Raw genomic sequence first — 22,568 nt, forward strand, 5'->3', positions numbered from 1 at the left:
CTGACACTGTATTGAAGACTCAGAAACTGGAACAAAAATGGACCATTCTTTCCTGAACTGAAGTTGAGAAGGAAGGAAAAGAGGAGGCAGGGCATGGGTGCTGGTGAGAGAGAGGCCAAGGACACAAATGTGTATCTGATATAGGAGGCAGGAGAGGAGAGCAGAGAAATGGGCAGGGAAAATGCCTCTGGAGTTCCTGGACCTGGAACTGTACTAGGAGCTAGTTGCAGCCTTGTGCATCAGTCGGGAACTGGTTAAAAACACACAGCACAGGCACACCATGGAGCATGATGCCGCCACCTAGCAACTGAGGTAGGCCTGTCTGTTGGTATGGAAAGACCTCTAAGACATGCTTCAGTAAGAAAGTGGTAGACAAAAGACCTCTAAGACATGCTTAAGTAAGAAAGTGGTAGACACTATGCTCTGTAACGATGACATCTGTGTGAATTTGTTAAGGATGCATATGCACACACATATACATAAAATCCTTCTAAAGGCCAGGCGCGGTGGCTCATGTCTGTAATTCCAGCACTTTGGGAGGCCGAGGCGGGTGTATTTTTAACCAGTTCCCCTCCTGAGGTCAGGAGTTCGAGGCCAGCCTGACTAACATGGTAAAACCCCATCTCTACTAAAAACACAAAAATTAGCCAGGTGTAGTGGCGGTTGCCTGTAATCCCAGCTACTTGGGAGACTGAGGCAGAAGAATTGCTTGAACCCAGGAGGCAGAGGGTGCAGTGAGCCAAGATCGTGCCATTGCACTCCAGCCTGGGCGACAGAGCAAGACTCCATCTCAAAAAACAAAAAATCCTTCTAAAAAGATGCACAAACAAAAACAAGAAGCCTCCCAATTAGAGGCCTTGAACTTGTAGCTAGCCCTGTTCAGAAAGGTCCTTTCCCAGATCAACTCCCACTGAGTTTTTTACTCATTTACCATCTCAGCGAGACACTCCGGCCACTGTATTTAAAAATCAGTCCTTCCAGTGCTATTGTCTCCCTTTGCTGCCTTATTTTCCTCAAAACACCTGTCATCATCATTTTTGTCTCACTCCACCGGAATGTAAGCTCCATGAAGGAAGAGGCGATTTTGTCTGTTGTGTTCACTGCTGTATTCACAGGTTCTAAAGCAATGTCAGCTCATAGCAGGGCCTCAGTGAGCTTGCTACATGAATTAATTAAGTCATAGCCTATGTTGTGGTTCCCTGAAGTGAGAAAAGAGCTAGGAGTTACTCAGATTACCAAGGAAACGATGCTGCATTGAGGCTGCCAGTCTGGACATGACCTCCAGCTGACTTTGCTCCAAAGATGAGTCCAACCACTCCAGAGCATCTCCCTTCTCTTAAAGGGTCATAGACCCATAGACCAGGATTTTGTACATAAAGACTTTCAATATCTGGAGTCAGTTTGATCAAAGGATCTAACAGAGAAATGCAGCTAATGTAGACCTGTGAAGGCAAGAGGGCTTTCCTCCTCCTAGAAAGGCCATCCACCCCACCCAATGATACAGGTTTGGGAGAATCCTGGAGAAGCTGGGGAAGAAGGACACCTGCCTAGCAAGTCAGACCAGGCTGCTGTACCCTGGCTGTTGACGGCAGAACAGAAGTCACAGCCAGACTGTCCATGTGTCCCTGTCTGGAACGCAGTTCTCCTCCGCACAGCCCACCGCATTCGGCCTTGAACCAAAAAGGTGCTGGAGAATGACAAGCAAAAGCCCATCCAGGGTTCTTAGCAGTGGGGAAAGCATATTCCTATCATCATGTTTTGCTGAAATAATTTTGAATTATGCCTTGGACGTAGAGGATGTCAGAGTTCGGATATTCTCTTTGCAGAGGCCTTGGTAATGGAGGAGACACTCGCAAATAGTAAGTGGATTCTGGGGGCAACTACTTAACCAATCTAGTGCTATTTCAGAATTTTTAAAAAATATAATTGTGAGAAATGTTTTTGGAGTGAAACATGTATTATGACGTGGACCAATATAGCAGTTGGACTCAATGTAAATATTAATGGCACTTTTTTCTATTTCTCTACTCCTCACTACAAATTAGTTACTTGCCTGGGATCTAATTTTACTTAATATGTAGGTAAGGAATAGTGCTTGGCATGATTTCACGCTTGGAATATGTAGGTAAGGAAAAATGCTCAGCAGGATTTCATGCTTGGTTTGTTGTCTCTTCAGTTCTATTCTCAAGTAGTTTAGCATTTTGTTTTAAATGTTTTAGCTCCTAAGGGCATGAATATATACAATAATATCTCCCTTCCCAGATGACCAGACTCCTAAGTCTGACTCCTTCAAGCACCCAGAAGCCAGATCAGGACACAGATGAAAATGCTAACATAACACTGTATCATGCAGATGATTTGAAAACATGGTGACTGAGAAGTGGCTCATCCCAGATGGCTGTGGGGTCAAGTACATCTCCAGTTATGGCCCTCTGGACAAGTGGCAGGCCCTGCACTCATGAGGGCTCCCCATGTGCTGCTCCCTCCTAATGCCCACCAATAAATCCTACTTCCTGTCCAAAAAAAAAAAGAAAAACCACCCATCATAGCAACATGCACTTTGCTCCTTAAGTTCTCATTCAAAGCCTTATTAACCATTATTTAACACATAAGCTTAATAAGTATGTTTAATTAATTTCTATATCTGTGCAGCTTAAAAGGAGAATTGGCTAAAAGACATGAGTCAAGCAGCTGCAATGACTCAGAGATGTAATAGACAATGATAACAAAAGAGCAAACAGAACTATAAATAATGAATATTCATAATGAAAAACAATTGTCAAGCTAATATTTAACTACAACTAACACACATTGTAATGATAGAAAGCTTTCCAATGCACTTTAAAATGAATTTAACCAGAAATGGCATTAAAAGAAAGCAGTATTTTTTTTTTTTTTTTTGAGGTGGAGTCTCACTCCGTTGCCCAGGCTGGAGTGCAATGGCTTGATCTCAGCTCACTGCAAATTCAGCCTCTCAGATTCAAGCAATTCTGCCTCGGCCTACCCAGCAGCTAGGATTACTTGTGCCCGCCACTATGCTTGGCTTGTTTGTTTGTTTGTTTGTTTTAATTTTTAGTAGAGATGGGGTTTTGCCATGTTGGCCAGGCTGGTCTCAAACTCCTCACCTCAGGTGATCATCCCACCTTGCAAAGTGCTGGGATTACAGGCTTGAGCCACCACACCCAGCCAAGAAATTAGATTTTAAGTGTTCTCACCACAGAAAAGATAAGTATGTGAGGCACTACATATGTTAAATAGCTTGATTTGGCCATTCTACTAGTATACATACATCAAAACGTCATGTTGTACACCATAATATATATAATTTTTACTTGTCAATTAAGTAAATGGACAGCAGTACTTAAAAGAAAAAGATGTACATATTTAGATTATTCTCTTATATGGACCCAACTCTTAATTCTTAAAGCTAGCAAAATGGAAGTTATTGTATATATGGAATCTATATGTATGGATATTATATGCCCCATATATATAATCAATGGACGATAGACAGTAATCCATTAAAAATTAGTGTGGTTTCCTACAAAATTTACATTTATTTTTACATTTATTTATTAAATAAATATTGAGCACTTCTAGTTCTTAGTGAGTTAGACAGACTTGGTCCTGCCCTTGTAGACCCTCCTTATGTTCTATTTCAGTCCTTTTTTTTCATTTGTTTTTTGAGATGGACTCTCATTCTGTCACCCAGGCTGCAGTGCAGTGGCGCCATCTCGGCTCACTGCTACCTACGCCTCCCAGGTTCAAGCAATTCTCCTGCCTCAGCCTCCCAAGCAGCTGGGATTCCAGGCACTCACCACAATACCTGGCTAATTTTTGTATTTTTAGTAGAGACGGGGTTTCATCATGTTGGCCAGGCTGGTCTCAAACTCTTGACCTCAAGTGATTCATCAATGTCAGCCACCCAAAGTGCTGGGATTACAGGCATGAGCCCCCACACCTGGCCTATTCCATTACATTTTAGGTAAGTTCCTTGAAAGCGAAAATTAGGGTGCCTTGAGAGAAAATAGGTAAGTAGACCAGGTCTGTTCTGAAGGTGGTAGGGTGGGGGTCTCTCTTGGGTCCTAAATTTCAGATCTGAAGGGTGAGTATCACTTAAGTAAGTGAGGAGCTGGCTATGGGTGGGCGCTCCAGTCAGGAGGAACAGCAAATGCAAAGGCCATGGGGTGAGAGGGAGTGCATGGTGCTAGCGGAACTAAGGGAGGTCCTATGGCTGGAGCAAGAGGATGAGAGGCAGGGGTGGAAACACTCAGAACGCAAAACACACGCTGATGTAGATAACCTTTATTCTACGGGCAGTGGCAATTCACTGCAGAGTACCGTTCGAAGATGTTTGAAAAACTCATTTTGATGGCAGTGTGGAGAACAGATCGAAGTGAGAGCCTGAGTGAGCATCTGATTGCTTAAGGGGGACAAGGCAGGCAGTGTCGCAGTCCTCCAGGGAGAGCAGATGGTAAGAAGGTGAGGATGAAGATGAATAGCTGTATTCAAAAACATTTAGGAGGTAACAGTGGACAGGATTTAGAGATGGACCAAGTATGGATGGTGAGGAAGAGGAAGGAGTAAGAGGCCTTGGTGTTCTGGCCTGGGCAGTTGGGAGCACCACAGGGCTGGCCACTAGATGGAGGACACGACACAGGCACAGGGATACCATGTGGGGTGAGGCAGGGACTGATCAATGTTGTTTCAATTTGCAAAGTCTGGAGTCCTGTGAAACATTCAAATGGGTATGTCAATAAAGGTGTATGTATGTATCTGAAGTTCACAGGCCACATCTGGGTTCAAGATATAAGGTTCAAGCCCTTCACTTACACTGGCTATGGGTCCTAAGAACCTATAAGGACAAAAGATTTCTATTGCTAAACTCATCACTGGAGGGGACAAAAAAGGTTCCCAGGGAAAAGTGCTTTTGATAAATTTTGTTTCAGAGAATTGGACCACTTACACTTTCCAAAGACATTGGACGAAATAAGAAAAATGGATTCCATGTCATAAAGCTCAAAAACACCATACAAACATGTCATCTAATAGTACATGATGACTGTAATTTAATATGAGAAAAAATTAGCATGCTTGGCACACATGGACTAAGTACATAATAAACATTCACTGATTTGATGATGCTGATACTGATAACAATGATGACATGGGACTGTTTTACAAAATGGATATAAACATATGCCAAAAAGATCATTTAGTTCTAGGATAAGTTGCTATGTATCAAATAGCCATATTGTTAATACTAGTTTTGCCAATTATAATTCTCAAAACTCTTCCATATACTGTATTTTTATAATCTTCAAAATCATCCTTTAAGGCAGGTTAGACAAATATTATATCCATTTTACAGATGTCAAAACTAAATCTCAAAGAGCTTAAGAAAGTCAGCCAAAGATACTCAGTTAACAAGTGGCAGGGCCATGATTCATCCAAATCTTTGACTTCATCTTCTGTGTGCCAACACTGGTTAAAAGGATCCCAGAAGAAACACAAAACAAAGTTGATGAAATCTTTGGAGGAGTTTGCTTTAAGAAATACATCTATGGAAGATTGCCTGAGGACAAATACAGTATGAAAGATATGAAGGTTTTTGCCATCTTGGAAGGAGAGCAAAGCGAAGAAATGGAGAAAAGTTGAGTACTGAATTGATATCACTGTGCAGAGTTGCTAGATGAAGCACAAACAGATTTTCAGATAAGCAAGCCATACATTTTTCTGTTGTCCCACTAGTTTGAGTAGCACTTCTATCACTTGCAATCAAAATAATACTGACCAATAAATGCAATGACATTGGACATCTCACTACTTTCTCAACAAAATCCATACAACCTTCCTCTATGACTATGCTCATGCTATTTCTACCAACTGGTATTCCTTTTCTCACCTGTTGAACTCCTAGCCATCCTTCAAATACCCCCTCACTATGATCTGCAAAATGAAACCTTTACTGACTCCACCAAGATAATCACTTCTCCCTCTTTTGCTCCCCAGGCACTTTATTTGCACTTCTCTTACAGAACTTCATCCTCTGGAGTAGGCATCTCTTCTTCCCTTGGTACAGTATCTTACACATGGTAGACCTTCAATACGTATTCAATTTTACCACACTGTATAAACTGGAATACTAACTAATTTCTCAGAAGATTGCCAATGTTTAAATGTTTAAATGTTTAAAATGTTAATATTATGTGACAAAACAAAAGAATGGTCAAACCTCGGCTTTTCCTCTCCACATTTACTAGATGAACACACCGTATAGACATTTCCTAGGACCTCCTATAGCTAGTCATTCTGAATATCATTTTGGGGGCAGTAGAATATAACTACCCTAAAAATATGAAATAAGAAGTTGAAAATCCTTCACTTTTCATATTAAGCACATAGATTTTATTTTGCAGATATCCTCTGTTAATTGCACTAAAAGAGGCATGTCCTTCCACCTCATAAATCTTATAAAAAATATTATAAGCATATTTTAATAATTTGTACCTTCTACCATTTCAGCCATTTCTCAAAATAGCTTTGAAATGTTATATTTTACTACTGTTCATAACAAATCATGTAACCTAGTTCAAAAAACAAGGAAGGTGAATTCAAATAAGAATATTTTTTCATTAAGATCTAGCTAAGTGTTTTATATTCCTAATCTGGGTTTATTCTATGAAAGAAAAAGGAATTAATCTTTGTTTTTAATCTACACAGCATTCAAACTGGAAAGGCAAATTTCTATTTTCTAATGCTGGGTTATTAAAATGTATTTCAGATGACAGGCATAAAATACTTATTTCCATACAAACGACAAGACAGCAAAATGAATAGAATCATCATGCTCATGGAAAATGCCAGCACCTCAGAGAGAGGGAGATCCAATCAGAAAAATGCTGTAACTTTTACCTTTCAGAATAACGATTTACTAAGATTACTTCTAACCAGCTAATGGCTTTTGGTCTGACAAAATACAACAAATATTGGCGTAGCATCTTACAGTATACACTATATGCTGATAATTATCCCCATTTGGTGTTTATGGAAAATGAAGCCTAGAGGTCTTAATAACAGCGAGTACGTGATGAAGCCAGAGGCCCGGAGGCCTGTGTCTCATCCCCAGTGGCCACGTGACAGGTTATACAAGTGCCAACAAATTGCTGCTCATGAGACTTTTTTGCCCAGCTCTCATTTCATACCATAGTTGCCTTCAGGCTTCCAGAAGCTGTTCACCTCCAGAGCTGCCTCTTTGGCCCAGCCTTCTCCTTGGGGATGGGCGCTCCCCCCACCTTCCATGGCTGCCTTACTCCTGCTCCCATCTCTCCACTGCTGCGTCTTCCCGTCTAGGCCGGTCCCATCAGACCTGCCTTTCCCTCCTGGAGACATGATACCTGACTCTGATTCAGATAGTCTAGGACCCTGGAAAGGTAAAGAGGAGTTTCCCTCTTCTGAAAAGAGACCCCTGATCTTGCTCCGCACATGCAAGTAGCAGAAATATGTCTCCAGTACACTGGCCCCATGCTCTGGTTTACGGGACGGGTCATTACTCCAAGAGAGTCTATCACGGATATTCTGCTCCAAGAGAGGCTATCACAGACATCCTGGAATGGGAAGGATGCCTTCACACCGGTTGTGAAAAAGTCACTGGAAGTGGAATAAATTGAAGGCAGGGGCTTTTCCTTTTGCTCTCAAGTTATTTCCTTGGGTCTCTGCTCAGGGTATCTGCACTAATCTTCAGTCCACCCCAGGTGGTGGCAACTGGTGAAACCAAGTGCTGCCCTGCATATACCATGTGCATCTGCAGTGGGTTCATGGAAGTTACCAAAGCCTGAATGTATGTGAAAGGCCACATTCTCCAGGGGGCCCTCTAACATATTCAGCAAGAGGGTGGCAACTTGAGGGGCCCGATAACTTTCAGGATGTGCTAGATCAAACTGCCTCAGAGTTATCTCAGGAGGGCTGCTTTTTTTTTTTTTTTTTTTTTTGAGACGGAGTCTTGCTCTGTAGCCCAGGGTGGAGCGCAGTGGCGCAATCTCAGCTCACTGCAACCTCTGCCTCTCAGCTTCAAGCAATTCTCCTGTCTCAGCCTCCCAGGTAGCTAGGATTACAGGCATGTGCTCCCACACTCGGCTAATTTTTATATTTTTAGTAGAGATGGGATTTCGCCATGTTGGCAAGGCTGGTCTTGAACTTCTGACCTCATGATCCACCCGTCTCCGCCTCCCAAAGTGTTGGGATTATAGGCATGAACCACCGCGCCTGGCCAACGGCTGCTTTTAACAGAACTCTGCACACAACTGTTCTGACCGCCTCTTGGTACGCTCCCCATCAGTCTCTCCTTCTGTTCTTGTAGTGGCATGTCTCCATTCATTTTTATTGTTAATATCAATCTGGGGGGACCTTAAAGCGAACGCTGTATTGTCTGATTCCTTTCTCCATCCATTGGAGCTGTCGCTGTCGCAGGGGGCTGTACGTTGACCTGCAGGCAGCCTCTGGATGGGGTCGTCACCTCTGCAATTGTCAACCAGACATCCTGCTATGGCACCCTTGGGCGTCCCTGCAGGCTTTACTCTGAACTCTGCCCTGACATCCTCTCCCAGGGGCGTGTCTCCAGGAGAGGAAACACTACTTTCCAGCACAGTGATTTCTGGCACCAGTGTGCTACCCCTTGTGGGAGATAAGAAAATTCCTGGAAACTCTCTGCATTTCCTGCCTAGAACACCCCTTCTGAGAGTTCCCTTCCCTCCCCCAGGTTCATCTAAAAGTTCCTCCTCTGAGCTGTCTGTCAGTGGACTCCAGAAGTAACCATTTCTGGGTGGGCTCTGCCCAGTCTCCTCTAAAACCTTACTATCTACATAGGTGTGTCTGAGTTGTGGCTGAACCCCAACCTCTCAGGAAACATCTCATCCTCACTGGAGTTCTGAATATGTCTATTTCCTGCTCTGTCATATTGTTGTTCAGCAGACTCCTCCTGCTTAAGACTTTTAGCAGGGGGCATGGCAGCTCCTCCCTCCCTCTCATTCCTAACTGTAGTTTCTTGCCGCCCACAAGACTGATAGCCAGGAAAATTCTCCAGGAAGGAATTTGAAAATTCCAAAGACAAGGCCATTTCTGACAAGTTGTTCTAGGAGCTTAAAGGGAAGCTATGAATATCCATTTGGGTACCAGACTGGTCTCTGAGCAGAGGGGGAGGATCAGATGATCTCAGATAACCCTTTTTCTTATTTCCTAGAGCATTTGAACTTTGGCAAAGGTTAGACCAAGGGAGTCCTACAGAAGTTTGGGGACTTTTCAACTTGTGCTTTTTGGGAGAGCTGCACAAGAACTTCTGGGCCCAATTTATAACATGACTCAGCTTCTGTGCCTCAGGGACAAAGGCATCAGCCACCATATGGAGATGCCATTCAGTCGGGCAGCAATTTCTCTTGGGCCCCCACTGCGCTCTCTGGTCCCAGTATTGCTCTGCTTCTCCGGAAGTCACTTTGGACACTTCAAGGAGCAGAGGTTTCTTTCCATTTGCTAACTAATGAGGTAACGCCTGAAGGCCCCTCAGCCTGAAGGTCTGATGTTCTGTGGGGTTCACTTGGATGTCTTGGGAAGCCATCAACACTGATTGGCTGCCATTTCTGGAAGAATCACCCTTGAGGATCCCAATGCTTTCACAGTAAGTTACACACTTGGCTCGTGAGAGCTTTAGGCCATGGGATTGAGGAATGTCTGCTTCATTCTGTGGAGAATGTGCAGTCTGTATGAGAGGTAATGGATTCATCTGCAAATTTTTTAAAAAGAGACATTTTTTTAAATACATGCTGTTTCAGGCAGAAGCAACAGCATGTGTGAAGGCTTCCAGATGAGCGAATTTGGCCAGAAGAAACTGGCCCAGGCCAAGGGCTGCAGACCCCTGGGGTGGAGCGAGTCACAGTTGCTGCAAGTCATTGGAGAATCCATATGTGAGTTAAAAAAATGCCTGAATAATAAACAAATAACACTGCAATTCATGAAATACATATTCATATGCAAATGACTTCTGAACTCAGAGAAGCCTTTTGACATTGTGTATTTTCTTAATCCTTATACTAAAAGTATAATGACGAAAAGTACAATGACTGTCATGTCACTTTTGGAGAAAAAATTTCAGGATGAAACCATGACTTTATATTTAAAAAGTCATGGTCCATGTTGGCCTAGACTTAGCCTGTGCCCTCCCGCTTCCCTGACCCCTGTTTAGTGTTCTCGGGCTGCATTTGACTCCATGCCCAATAGGAAATCAATCTCATAAATAAATGCATGTTTAGGTGTTGCTAAGTGACAAGAAGTTATAATCTTATACACATAATGTTGATACTAAATAACACTAAATAGACACTTTGAAATATGTATTTATGCACTTTGACAAATAATTTCTGAAGACATCATGTCTGTTCTGGAAGTAACAGATATTTGCGTCATGGAATTTTCCACGAGAAAAAGGAGCCATCTATCTTAGAAGGCAAAGGAGTGATTATACATGAAAAACCCTTTCTAGCCCAGTGGCTTTTGCAATGCATTCTGCAGAGCTCCACATTTGCAAGGAAAATCAGAGATCATGACAGAAGGGGTTTGGAGGGGGCCAAGGGGACTGCAGGATTTGAAACCCTTCATGCACTTCAACTAGAGCAATTCTAGTACATTTTAAATGGCAAGACTTCCTTTAAGGAAAGGATTCAACTGCCATGAAAAATCATTTGAAATCTTCTGTACAATATTCTTACTTTGCAGAATAGGGGACCGAGGCTTAGAATGATGAAGTGACTTCTTCAAGGTCAGCCTGGTTGAGAACAGCAAGGTCATGCATGATAAGGGCCCTGTCTCCATTGCACCACAGTAGTGGGACATCCTCAGACTGCAGCACGCCTGCAATCTCTCATGTAGTATCATCTACCATATCTGACCATTCCAGCTCACCATGAATGACACCTTCTACAAACGATACCACTTAGTGTCTGCACATTGCTTAGAAACTATCATGTATTGCTTCTTTACTCATGCTTATTATATTGGTCATTTTAATTTTTGTTTCTTGAGTTATCTAATGTTTTACAAAAACATTTATTTTGAAACAACTCAAATTTACAAAATGTTGTAGGTATATTATAAATAGGGTAACCAACCATCCCTGTTTGCCTGGAACTGAGGGGTTTCCCCGACACATGGCCATCAATGCTAAAACTGAGACTATCCCAGACAAACGAAGCTGGTCAGTCACCCCAAGTAAAAAGTCATTTTATCCCCTTGAGAGTAAGTTGCCAACCTAATAGTCCATCATCCCTGAATAATTTAGTGTAGATTTTCTACAAACAAGGACATTATCTTTCATACTTTACAATATAGCCAGCAAAAACAGGAAAGTAACATTGATACATTATGACCATCTTATCCTCATACTCCATTCAATATTCACCAGTTGTTCCAGTAATGTCCTTTCTAGCAAAGGATTCAATTCAAATTCATGCATTGCATTTAGTTGCCATGCCTCTTTAGTCTCCTTCAATCTGGACAGATCCTCAGTCTTTCCTTGACTTAATGATGTATCTAATTTTTAAGGTAGCCACATCTAGTCTCTCTGATTTAGGGCACATATAGTAGGTTATGGGTTTTTTTCTTTTATATTTTTAGAGCACCAATAACATTTTTTAACCACGTAGAATGTGCTTCATAAATAACTGATCAACAAGCATGAAGTCAGCCAGACTCCATAACTGAAGGTAGCCATGATTCCGCTGGGATATTGAACTGGTTGTTCTCAGCAACAACTTGAACTCCTAAAGGGTCTGGTTTTCACACTCTAGCAAAGTCAAAGAATGAGAAGACTCTTTACTCTTCAGCTCTTCTTTGAAACCAAGAACATTTCATCTAGGCTGGCCCCAATCAATAATCTCAGCAGACTGGACTAGCTCATCAAGGAGTGAGATACTGGGACTGTGGAAACTAGTCTGAAGACCATATGGTTTCAGCTTTTTACCCTTTTCTCATTACATTGCACATTGCCTTGCACTAACCTTATTTTTTATCATGATGCATATAAGGGTGTCATTAGGGCCACAGTGGAGTAAAGATGACTTGGCTATTGTCTAGGCCACTTGTGCCTGTCACTTATTAGAGATGGACACTCAGATCCAGAGAGTAGGACCACAGCTATGCCCACAAGAAGTAAGTGGCCAACTTATAAAGGAACCCGTGGCTTTTGGAAGCCCAGCGCTCTTTCTCACTGTAAACAATAACAGCATGAAGACCCATTGTCAGGAAATTGTACTCATGTATAATTAGTATCACTGTATACTTAGGACCTCAGAAACCCAGAAACGAGTACTTAAATTGAAAAAAATAAACCCTTAGTGTGTGGGTGTATGCGTGTGTGTGTGTGTACATATATTTATATGTATGTATATATGTATATAAAATCAGGGTCCAGTGAGAGATATGAAAAATGTGTAATAACAATAGCAACAACAATAATAACAGTAGCTGTTAACACATAGCACTTAATGCTTTGAAAACAGAAGACAGATAGGTTAAGTAACTTGCCCAAGGTCACATAGCTGTAGATGGGAAAGCCAGAATTTCAGCCCAAGTCTACTGGTTTCAGAGGTCTTGCTTTTCTTAACTCTTGGATATATTACCTCTCGCTTTTAATTACTTAGCTGGCTCTGCATTGTCATAACCAATGTATAGCTCAAGTTGTATTTTTAGAACCCAAATTCATAAGCCATTAATTCAAACACAAATAAACTGGTCTGCCCATGGAAAAGAAAATATCTGAAGCCAAACAGAAAAAAGAAAAAGTTTTACAATTATGGTTTGCAATTACTTAAGAGCATTGTATAGAACTGACAGTGTCAGTATATATAGATAAACAGATAGTTGCTTAATAAGCCTTTATTTCATTCCTTCTTGAATGACAGAATTTCTCTTTGGACCTCTGCGCTTCACTGTGTCCATAGCTGCTCCTTGCAAGTGACTGAAAACTTCCAAGAAATAAGCTTTGCCTCCCAGCTCCTCTGCAGGGTGCAGTCTGTACATACCATCTACAGGCATGAAAAAGATGCTTGCTTTCTCCAGCATAGCCAGTGGGACTGCTTAGTGGGCTGTAAACCCCAAAGATTGTAGCAGGCAGAGCAGAAGTCAAGGGAGAGGCAAAGGGAATGGTTCACGCAAAACTGGTGACATTAAGAGAGAGAGTGGGGAGAAAAGCTGCAAGTGAATTTAAGGAAAGAAAACAGAAGCGTAACCACATTAAATTAAGGGCAGGAAAAACAAGGAGAATGATACATCAGTTACAAACTGGAAACAGAGGTTGTCTTTTACCAAAAGCCAAACTACCTGCACAGTGATATATTATTAGAACACAAAATAGTTTCTTCTTTTAGTACGATAAACCGGGAAACAATGCACAATGCACACGTTTAAAAAAAGAAAAAGAAAGAAAACAACTAGGCACAGTGGCTCACATCTGTAATCTCAGCACTTTGGGAGGCCAAGGCAGGTAGATCACTTGAGGTCAGGAGTTCGAGACCAGCCTGGCCAACATGGTGAAACCCCATCTCTACTAAAAATCCAAAAATTAGACGGGCATGGTGGCATGTGCCTGTAGTCCCAGCTACTTGGGAGGCTGAAGCTGGAGAATCACTTGAACCCAAGAGGCGGAGGTTGCAGTGAGCTGAGATTGTACCACTGCCCTCCAGCCTGGGCAACAGAGTGAGACTTCATCTGAAAAAAAAAAAAAGATAAAAATAAAAAGTAAAACAAAATAACACTACATATTCTAAAAGAAGACTTTCCCTCCTCAAATCTAACAGACACCGTTGTTCTATTTCTGGTGCTTATACAATATCTGTCTCATTTAAAATAACCTGCAATTCCATCTCAGACAAGTCTATAACGGAAGTAGCTGATGGATAAAACTCTCCTCATTTTCTCCACCCCTACTTTAAGGCTAAAGCTTCAGGATTCTCTAAGCCAGGACCCAGGTGACAGAACAGTCTCCTCTAAATGAAGAACTCTCTCCCCAGCCTCAGTACTTTGTTATTTTACATATATTTATCTCTCCTCTCATGCCGAGTATATGGTAGAACCTCAACACACTCTTGTTAACTAGCTAAAGAATCAATCTAATTTGATCTAAACAATCAAATTTTCATTTTTAACTTTTCACTCAGGAAAAAAATATTCTACTTTCCCCTTGGCCACTACTTCATCATTTTGGAAGCTCCAGCAGGTGGTACAGCACATTAAAAATACATGGATTCTGCCAGGCACCGTGGAACATGCCTGTAATCCCAGCTATTTGAGAGGCTGAGGTGGGAGGATCACTTGAGCCCAGGAGTTCAAGACTGTAGTGAGCCATGACTGCACCTGTGAAAAGCCTCTGCACTATAGTCTGAGCAACACAGTGAGACCTCATCCTTAAATATTAATTAATTAAGTCGGGCACAGTGGCTCACACCTGTAACCCAGCACTCTGGGAGGCCGAGGTGGGCTGATCACCTGAGTTCGAGGCCAGCCTGGCCAACGTGGGGAAACCCCATCTCTACTAAAAATACAAAAATTAGCCAGGCATGTTGGTGTGCATCTGTAATCTCAGCTACTCAAGAGACTGAGGCGTGAGAATTGCTTAAAACCCTGGAGGCAGAGGTTGGAATGAGTCAAGATCATGCCACTGCATTCCAGCCTGGGCGACAGAGCAAGACTCTGTCTCAAAAAATAAATAAATAAATATTAATTAATTTTTAAAAATATTTAAAGAATATGTGTGGATTCTAGAGTCAGGCAAATAATTTTGGGTTTAAATCCCAGGTCTACCATGAGCTATCAATGTCCCTTTAGGTAAATGACTCAACCTTGGTTATATGGTTTGGCTAGGTCCCCACCCAAATCTCATCTTGAATTGTAGCTCCAATAATCCCCATGTGTCATGGGAGAGACCCTGTGGGAGGTAACTGAATCATGGTGGTGGGTTTTCCCATGCTGTTCTCCTGATAGTGAATAAGTCTCAAAGATCTGATGGTTTTACAAAGCGCAGTTCCCCTGCACATATTCTCTTGCCTGCTGCCATGTAAGACACGGCTTTGTTCCTCCTTCGCCTTCCACCATGATTGTGAGGCCTCCCCAGCCATGTGGAACTGATACAGACGTAAACAGGGAAACACTGGGTAGAAGAGGGTGGTTCCCTGGCAAAGACCCCACTCTCAAGCCTAAAGACCCACAGCCCTAAACAAGGATAGGCATTCCTGGTTTTGCACCCAAAAAGTTGCTTTTTGGACTACCACGCTCCCTATCCTGTACCCATATAAACCCTGAACCCCAGGCTCCAGAGCAGACCAGCAGACGAAGAGATGAGACAAGCAGAAAGACAGCAAATGATGTGGCAGAGAAAGAGAGAAGAGGAACATCTGAACACCAAGAGGAGTTGGACTGGGGGTGGTTGGAGAGGAGTTAGGCCACTGGACAGCCCAACTCCAGGGGAAGATCATCTTCCCACTCCATCCCCTCCTACCAGCTCCCCATCCATCCTGATGAGAGCCACCTCCACCACTCAATAAAACTTCACATTCATCCTTCAAGCCCATGTGTGACCCGATTCTTCTGGGATGCTGGGCAAGAGCTCAGGGTATTAAAAGCTATCACACTGGCCCTCTACCCTTGCAAAAAGGCAGAGGGTCCATTGAGCTGGTTAACACTCAAGCCATCTGTGGATGGCAAGGGTAAGAGAGCTTTGTAACACTGGGGCCACAGACACCCACCCCTAGACAGTAGACACTACCACAGGGCTGGAGCCTATAGTGCTCCCCTGGCTCCTGCCTGTCTGTGTGCTCCCCCTTGTCAGGGGCAAGCCACACTCCTGTCACACATCCTGCTAAGGGGATCAGGGAACTCTCTCATTTCAAAACTGTGAGTCCATTAAACCTCTTTTTCTTTATAAATTACCCAGTCTCAGGTATGTCTTTACTAGCAGTGTGAGAAAGGACTAATACAGTAAATTGATACTGCAGAGAGTAGGGTGCTGCTGCAAAGGTACCTGAAAATGTGGAAGCAAATTTGGAACTTGGTAACAGGCAGAGGTTGGAATGGTTTGAGGAGCTCAGAAGAAGACAGGAAAATATGGGAAAGTTTGGAACTTCCTAGAGACTTCTAGGGCTCAGAAGACAGGAAGATATGGGAAACTTTGGAACTTCCTAGAGACTTATTGAATGGTTTTGACCAAAATGTTGATAGTGATATAGACAATAATGTCCAGGCTAACGTGGTCTCAGAGAGAGATAAGGAACTTGTTGGAAACTAGAATAAAGGTCACTCTTGCTATGCAAAGAGACTGGCAGCATTTTGCCCCTGCCCCAGAGATCTGTGGAACTTTGAACTTGAGAGAGATGATTTGGGGTATCTGGTGGAAGAAATTTCTAAGCAACAAAGTGTTCAAGAAGAAGCAGAGCATAAAAGTTCAGAAAATTTGCAGCCTGACAATGTGATGGAAAAGAAAACCCCATTTTCTGGGGAGAAATTCAAGCTGGCTGCAGAAATTTGCATAAGTAACGAGGAGCTAAATGTTAATCACCAAGACAATGGGGAAAATGTCTCCAGGGCATGTCAGACAGCTTTGTGGAAGCCCCTTCCATCACAGGCCCAGAGACCTAGGAGGAAAAAATGGTTTCCTGAGCCAGGTCCCAGGCCCCCTTGCTGTGTGTAGCCTAGGGACTTGGTGCCCTGTGTCCCAGCTGCTCCAGCCATGGCTAAAAGGGCCCAAGGTACAGCTCAGGCTGTGGCTTCAGAGGATGCAGGCCACAATCCTTGGCAGCTTCTACGTGGTGTTGAGCCTGCGGATACACAAAAGCCAAGAACCGAGGTTTGGAAACCACTGCCTGTATTTCAGAGGATGTATGGAAACACCTGAACGTCCAGGCAGAAGTTTGCTGGAGGAGCAGGGCCCTCATGGAGAACCTCTGCTAGGGCAGTGTGAAAGGGAAATGTGGGGTTGAAGCCACTGAAGCCCCCACACAGAGTCCCCACTGGGGCACTGCCTAGTGGAGCTATGAGAAGAGGGCCTGTAAAATCACAAGCAAGTTAGTTAATTTCTAGATACAATGGGAGTAAAGGCATTGGATAAATATACCCTTTCCAAATGGGAGAAATTGGCCAAAACAAAGTGGCTATAGGCCCCATGTAAGTCTGAAATCCAATACGGTAGTCATTCTCCAGACCCCAGAATGGTAGATCCACTAACAGCTTACACCATGCACCTGGAAATGCTGCAAACACTCAACACCAGCTGTGAAAGCAGCTGGGAGGCGGTCTGTACCCTACAAAGCCACACAGGCAGAGTTGTCCAAGGTTGTGGGAGCCCACCTCTTGCATCAGCATGACCTGGATGTGAGGCATAAAGTCAAAGAAGATCATTTTGGACCTTTAAGGTTTAATGACTGCCCTATTGGGTTTCAGACTTACATGGTGCCTATAGCCCCTTTGTTTTGGCCAGTTCCTCCCATTTGGAAAGGGGGTATTTATCCGATGCTTTTACCCCCCATTGTATCTAGAAATTAACGAACTTGCTTGTGATTTTACAGGCTCATTGGTGGAAGGGATTTGCCTTGTCTCAGATGAGACTTTGGACTTTGGACTTTTGAGTTAATGCTGAAATGAATTAAGACTTTGGGAGACTGTTGGGAAGGCATGATTGGTTTCAGAATGTGAGGACACGAGACTTGGGAGAAGCCAGGGGCAGAATGATATGGTTTGGCTTTGTCCCCACCCAAATATCATTTTGAATTATAGCTCCCATAATCCCCACATGTCATGGGAGGGACCCAGTGGGAGGTAACTGAATCATGGGGGCAGTTTCCCCCATACTATTCTCGTGGTAGTGAATAAGTTTCTCAAGATCTGATGGTTTTATAAAGGCCAGTTCCCTTGCACACACTCTCTTGCCTGCTGCCATGTAAGACATGCCTTTGCTCCTCCTTCGCCTTCCGCCATGATTGTGAGGCCTCCCCAGCCATGTGGAACTGTGAGTCCATTAAACCTCTTTTTCTTTATAAATGACCCAGTCTCAGGTATGTCTTTATCAGCAATGTGAGAACAGACTAATACATTCAGTTTCCTCATTCATAAAAATAGAGTTGGGGGGTGGGGAAGTGGGTCTTAAACTTTTCCTATCTCACGGTACAGGAATAAAGGGGGATAAAATATCTTAGGTGTCTGGTCCAGAAAAGGTAATTATAAATGTTACTTATGTTTCCTTCTCCTCCTAATTTATCCAATAGATGCAAAAACTCTGAGGCACTCACTGTCTTTTGCTCTTTATCCATTCATCAAACTTTCCTTGGAGCCTAATTGCATGCCAGATACATAACTTCATAAAACACATGTGGTTGTCTCTGGTCCCGTGGAACTACAGTGACAGGGGAGGGGGCAGAAATGAAACAGCTTACTGATAAATGAGTGAATGAATTTGGCTAGATTAATAGGAGTGGGTGAAAGGTAGCATGAATAAACACTCCATTAGGGAAAAAGAAAATTAAGCTAAATTCAAAGTACCGAGTGTGCGCGTGGAAGCCAGATCCTGGGAGTTTCTGAAATTCTCTGCGCCTCCCTTTCCTCTTCTACAAAATGGAGATAGTAATAGATGGTAACTCTTTTGGGTTACTGTGAAAAGTAAAGCAACACTGCCCTCCCTCATCCTCACTAACCCAGCATATCAACCAGTTTTCTGAGATGTCTAGATTTCCATTTGGCCTCCAGTCAGCTTGAACAGCCAAACTGCCCCCAAGAAAGCACCCTGAATGTGAGGTCATCCAGGGTCCTAGGACTCCATCATACCCACTCCAAAACTAAAAGCCCACAGACCGTGGGGGTAGGACCTGACTAGCTGAAACATGCTGACCAAGCTACCTGAAGCACGCTGACCAAGCTACCTGAAGCACCTCTGAGGTATGCCCAGGCCTCAGGGTTGTCAAGCAGAAAAACCAGCACCTCCAGCCAGGTGTGTCTCTCTCATAAAGAAAGCTGAAACAGTTTTCCCTGCTTCTGAGTGGCAAGCTCGCCCCCAGATGTTTCTGAGAGCACCGCCCTTGCATTCCCACCAGGCCACCTGAGAACCTGGCCTCCCACATCTGGATTCGGCTGAAGCAGCAGTGTTTGAGAGAAAGGTGAGACTGGACAGTCAAGAAAGGGACAGAAAGTCGACGGTCTGGGAACTATCCCAGCGTGGACATTTACAGAAGCCACATACCTGTGTGTCCTCACTCCTCACAGGAGGACCGTGCAAAGGCAAATTGCTAGGCAGGTAGACCTCACAGATTCTCTCAGCCGGGCAGTCGGTGAGTCTGTCCAAAGCATTTGAATCTGAAGATAAAATGTTAAGAAGAAAATCCTAGAAAAACATGTCACATATATTCTCCCCACCGAACCAAACAAAAACAAAAAAGAAACACTTAAAGTTTATTTTTAATAATGGGCGCAAGAAGTACTCAAAGTAATAAATAATAATAATAATAAAAGTTACTTCTTAGCCTGACTGTCCTGGACGAGAATTCCGTCCCCACTTGCAGGTCGGGCACTGAGTGCCTGGACGGAGAGTTAGGTCCCCCGCTTACCCCGCCCTAAGGCTGCGGAAGGCGGCGCCATCGGTCGCCATGGAAATCGCGGCGGGTGGGCGGATCCTGGGCAGGTTGGCTGGGTCGGGCTGCCCGGGCGACGCCGGAGTTGCAGTTGGAGGCTGCGGGAATACAAAGGTAAGAGAGCAACTCCTGGGTTCCCTTGACTCGCAAGGGCTTGACCCCTGCCCGGGGTCTGGGAAAGTGAAGCAGAAAGTCGCCTCCCAGCGCAGAATATTCAAATTTGCCAGATGATCAGAATTACGCTGATTTAAAACCCAAACCCTCCCTAGTTTCCCACTCCTGCCCTGCTAAATCAAAATCTCCCAGCCAGGACCCGGAATCTGGATTTAACCAGGGGCCGTTTATAGAGTCGGGAGATTGGTAGATACGAGGTTCGCCTATTCTTATTTCTCAACGCCATACCACTACCCCGTAATGGTAAAAGAATTTGCACCCCAATATCCTCCCCAGCGGCTCTGAAATGGAGTGCTTGGAGCTGGAAATGCGGAGCCCATTCCTCTCCTTGCAATACTGAAAGTTGTGAGCTGATTGGAAGCGTCGCTGCTTCTTGTGGGTTTCCCACTGGGGGGCAGCCTCGTCCTTCGCTCCTATTCCTTCCGCAAAGCAGAGCAGAGTGGTTTCTAGCTAATTCCGGCTGCAGCCTGGTTAATAATATAAGCAGCACTTCTAGGAAGCGGAGCTTGGATGCAGAGCAGAGCCTAGGGCTGTAAATGGAAGAAAAGCTCTCAGCCCCAATTCCTAGTTTACAATTAGGGTTCAGAACAAAGAATCCACGCTTGTAAAGCAATAATGTTCACCTTGAGGGGAACATTACACTGCCCTTCAGTTCACGTGTATTATTTCTCAGCCCCCACGAGCTTTATCTTTCATTGGGCAATCAGGTGGGACTTCAGGATTGATGGAGCCAAGCGTTAGCTTTGGCTGCACCCTGAGTAACTATGAGCCTCACCTGACCACCTTCAGGAGGCAGCGTGATGGTGAGAGAGGACTCGCTTCTGCGCTAATGGAGATCGCCATAGCTTCAATGACTATAATATCAGGACCTGTCGTATCTGCATAGCCTCTCTTAGAGGTTTACGGGACGCTCAGCTCAATAGAGTGGGATAATCTATGGGTCTTTAGTACCTCATGCATTTACTGTACCTTATTTTGATAACCTGCTTATAGGTCTGACTTCTGTTATTTCATGTATAGGCATTGTCAGCTTAAAATCATGAGATCTTAAATTTGGAGAGGAGACTTTATTTCTTATAACGAGTTGCAACTTGCAGGGTGGCCATCCTGACAGGTAGAAGCTAGCTTCTGGCAGAGACCAATAGCAGGCACTTCAGAGGAAAAAAGGGAGAGGTTGAGATTTATGCCCAAGGAAATTAGCTATACATACATATTCAGTAGGTTATAGGAGAATCTTACGAATATTTATGAGTCAATACATATGCACAGAATGAACATGTGTGTAACATACAACACAGGTTCACTTTGGGGTGGAGACAACATTAAGATACAGTCAAATTTAGGCCACACACATCAAAAGGTGAAGCAGGGACGTGAAAGTAATCAACGCTCAGCCTCTATGCATCAGCCAGAACCGGTCTGTGGTCTCTTAGAAGAAAGTTACTGAAATCAGTCTCTTGTCCAGTCAGAGCTGTAGTTATGCCTTGTGGAGCACGAGGTCAGCTAGTCAGTGTTTGGTGGTTAGTGAGCTGCAATTGTTTCAATATTGCTTATCTGGAGACCAGTGCTTGTTTTGCTGATAGAGAAAAAGAAAAACCTTGAGGCAGTTAGAAAATAGTTTATTCTTTAACTGTAGGGGCTGTAGGACTTAACCCTTGCCTACTACCACCTTAGGTCTTGTTTATAATTTGGTATCTTATTACCACAAAGGGTCCATTCTGTCAGCTTATGATGTCTATTTTAGCAACATAAAATAAAAGCAGCTTTTTCTACATCACGTAGAATGCACTTCCTCCAATTCAAACTTCCAAATCATGAATTATTGCTAAAAGGAAGTGAAAGGGCTGAGAAGGTTAGGGCCAAGTGAGCAGACCACAGTATATCCTTTGGGATAATAAATGTCATTTTACATAAGAAAGAGACCCATGGTCAAATAAGTGTGTAAAATACTTGATTAAATGTATTTCTTTACTGCAGGACTTTTTTTCAGAAATTTTAGAAAGCAAATATATATTGTGACTCTTCAAGTTAAAGGTATACTTACAGCATTTCTCACATTTATTTCCTGTGAAACCTTTTTTGTACAATGACTTGCAGAGCAACTATTCCACAGAACATACTTTGGAAAACACTAAACTGCAATACCAATGACCTCCCCAAGAGGTCTCCGTAAGGTAGAATGGTAGACAGCTGTTGGACACGTCTGGTTTTTCAAAGTGGCAAAATAGTTTTGGGCTGTCTTCCTCAAGAGGGGGATGGGAGAAGCCTTTTGAAACAGAGTAGATAAAGAATTAATTTGGCAGGGAGGACAAACTTACATTATGTTTCAGATGCTCAACATTATTTAATTCTCAAAATTGCTGTCTCAAATGGATACGGTTATCCCCACTTTACAAGCAACAAAACTGACATTCATGAATTAGTCAAATGCCACCTCCAAGCTCACATAGCCAGGAAGTGATAGCACTGGTATTTGGAGCCAAATCTTTAGTATAGTACAGTGAAGAACCCAAGCCCAGTAGCAGGGCAGCCAGCAGGGGCTCTGGAAGAACTGATTTTGTTTTCATGGTCACTTGAGTAATTCATGAAGAGTGAGAGTAGTGGGTAGTCTGCTCTCAAATAGTGAGCAGAAGAAAGTCCCCAGTATTGTCTTTTGATGATGGGCAGGGGATAATCCTTCTTTGAAAGATATATGGTCAGGAAAAATTGTGAAACTCGTTTTGCTAGAAGCTCAGTTGCAAA

General features: G+C 43.3%; 2 long non-coding RNA genes across 2 annotated transcripts in view; one reads left to right on the forward strand and one right to left on the reverse strand.

The window, feature by feature from the left end:
* LOC129135933 (uncharacterized) overlaps positions 1-19,676 on the reverse strand; it is a 65,753-nt gene extending 46,077 nt beyond the window's left edge. Inside the window, exons 1-2 of the long non-coding RNA XR_008537040.2 lie at positions 19,538-19,676; positions 19,265-19,377 (exon numbers count right to left, since the gene is read on the reverse strand). This is a non-coding gene — a long non-coding RNA (uncharacterized LOC129135933). The remainder of the gene's footprint in view (positions 1-19,264; positions 19,378-19,537) is intronic.
* A 7-nt stretch (positions 19,677-19,683) lies between these two features.
* Positions 19,684-22,568, forward strand: part of LOC129135932 (uncharacterized) — a 54,430-nt gene continuing 51,545 nt past the window's right edge. Inside the window, exon 1 of the long non-coding RNA XR_008537039.2 lies at positions 19,684-19,766. This is a non-coding gene — a long non-coding RNA (uncharacterized LOC129135932). The remainder of the gene's footprint in view (positions 19,767-22,568) is intronic.

This window comes from Pan troglodytes, chromosome 11 (assembly GCF_028858775.2).
Source record: "Pan troglodytes isolate AG18354 chromosome 11, NHGRI_mPanTro3-v2.0_pri, whole genome shotgun sequence".
Taxonomy (NCBI): Eukaryota; Metazoa; Chordata; class Mammalia; order Primates; family Hominidae; genus Pan; species Pan troglodytes.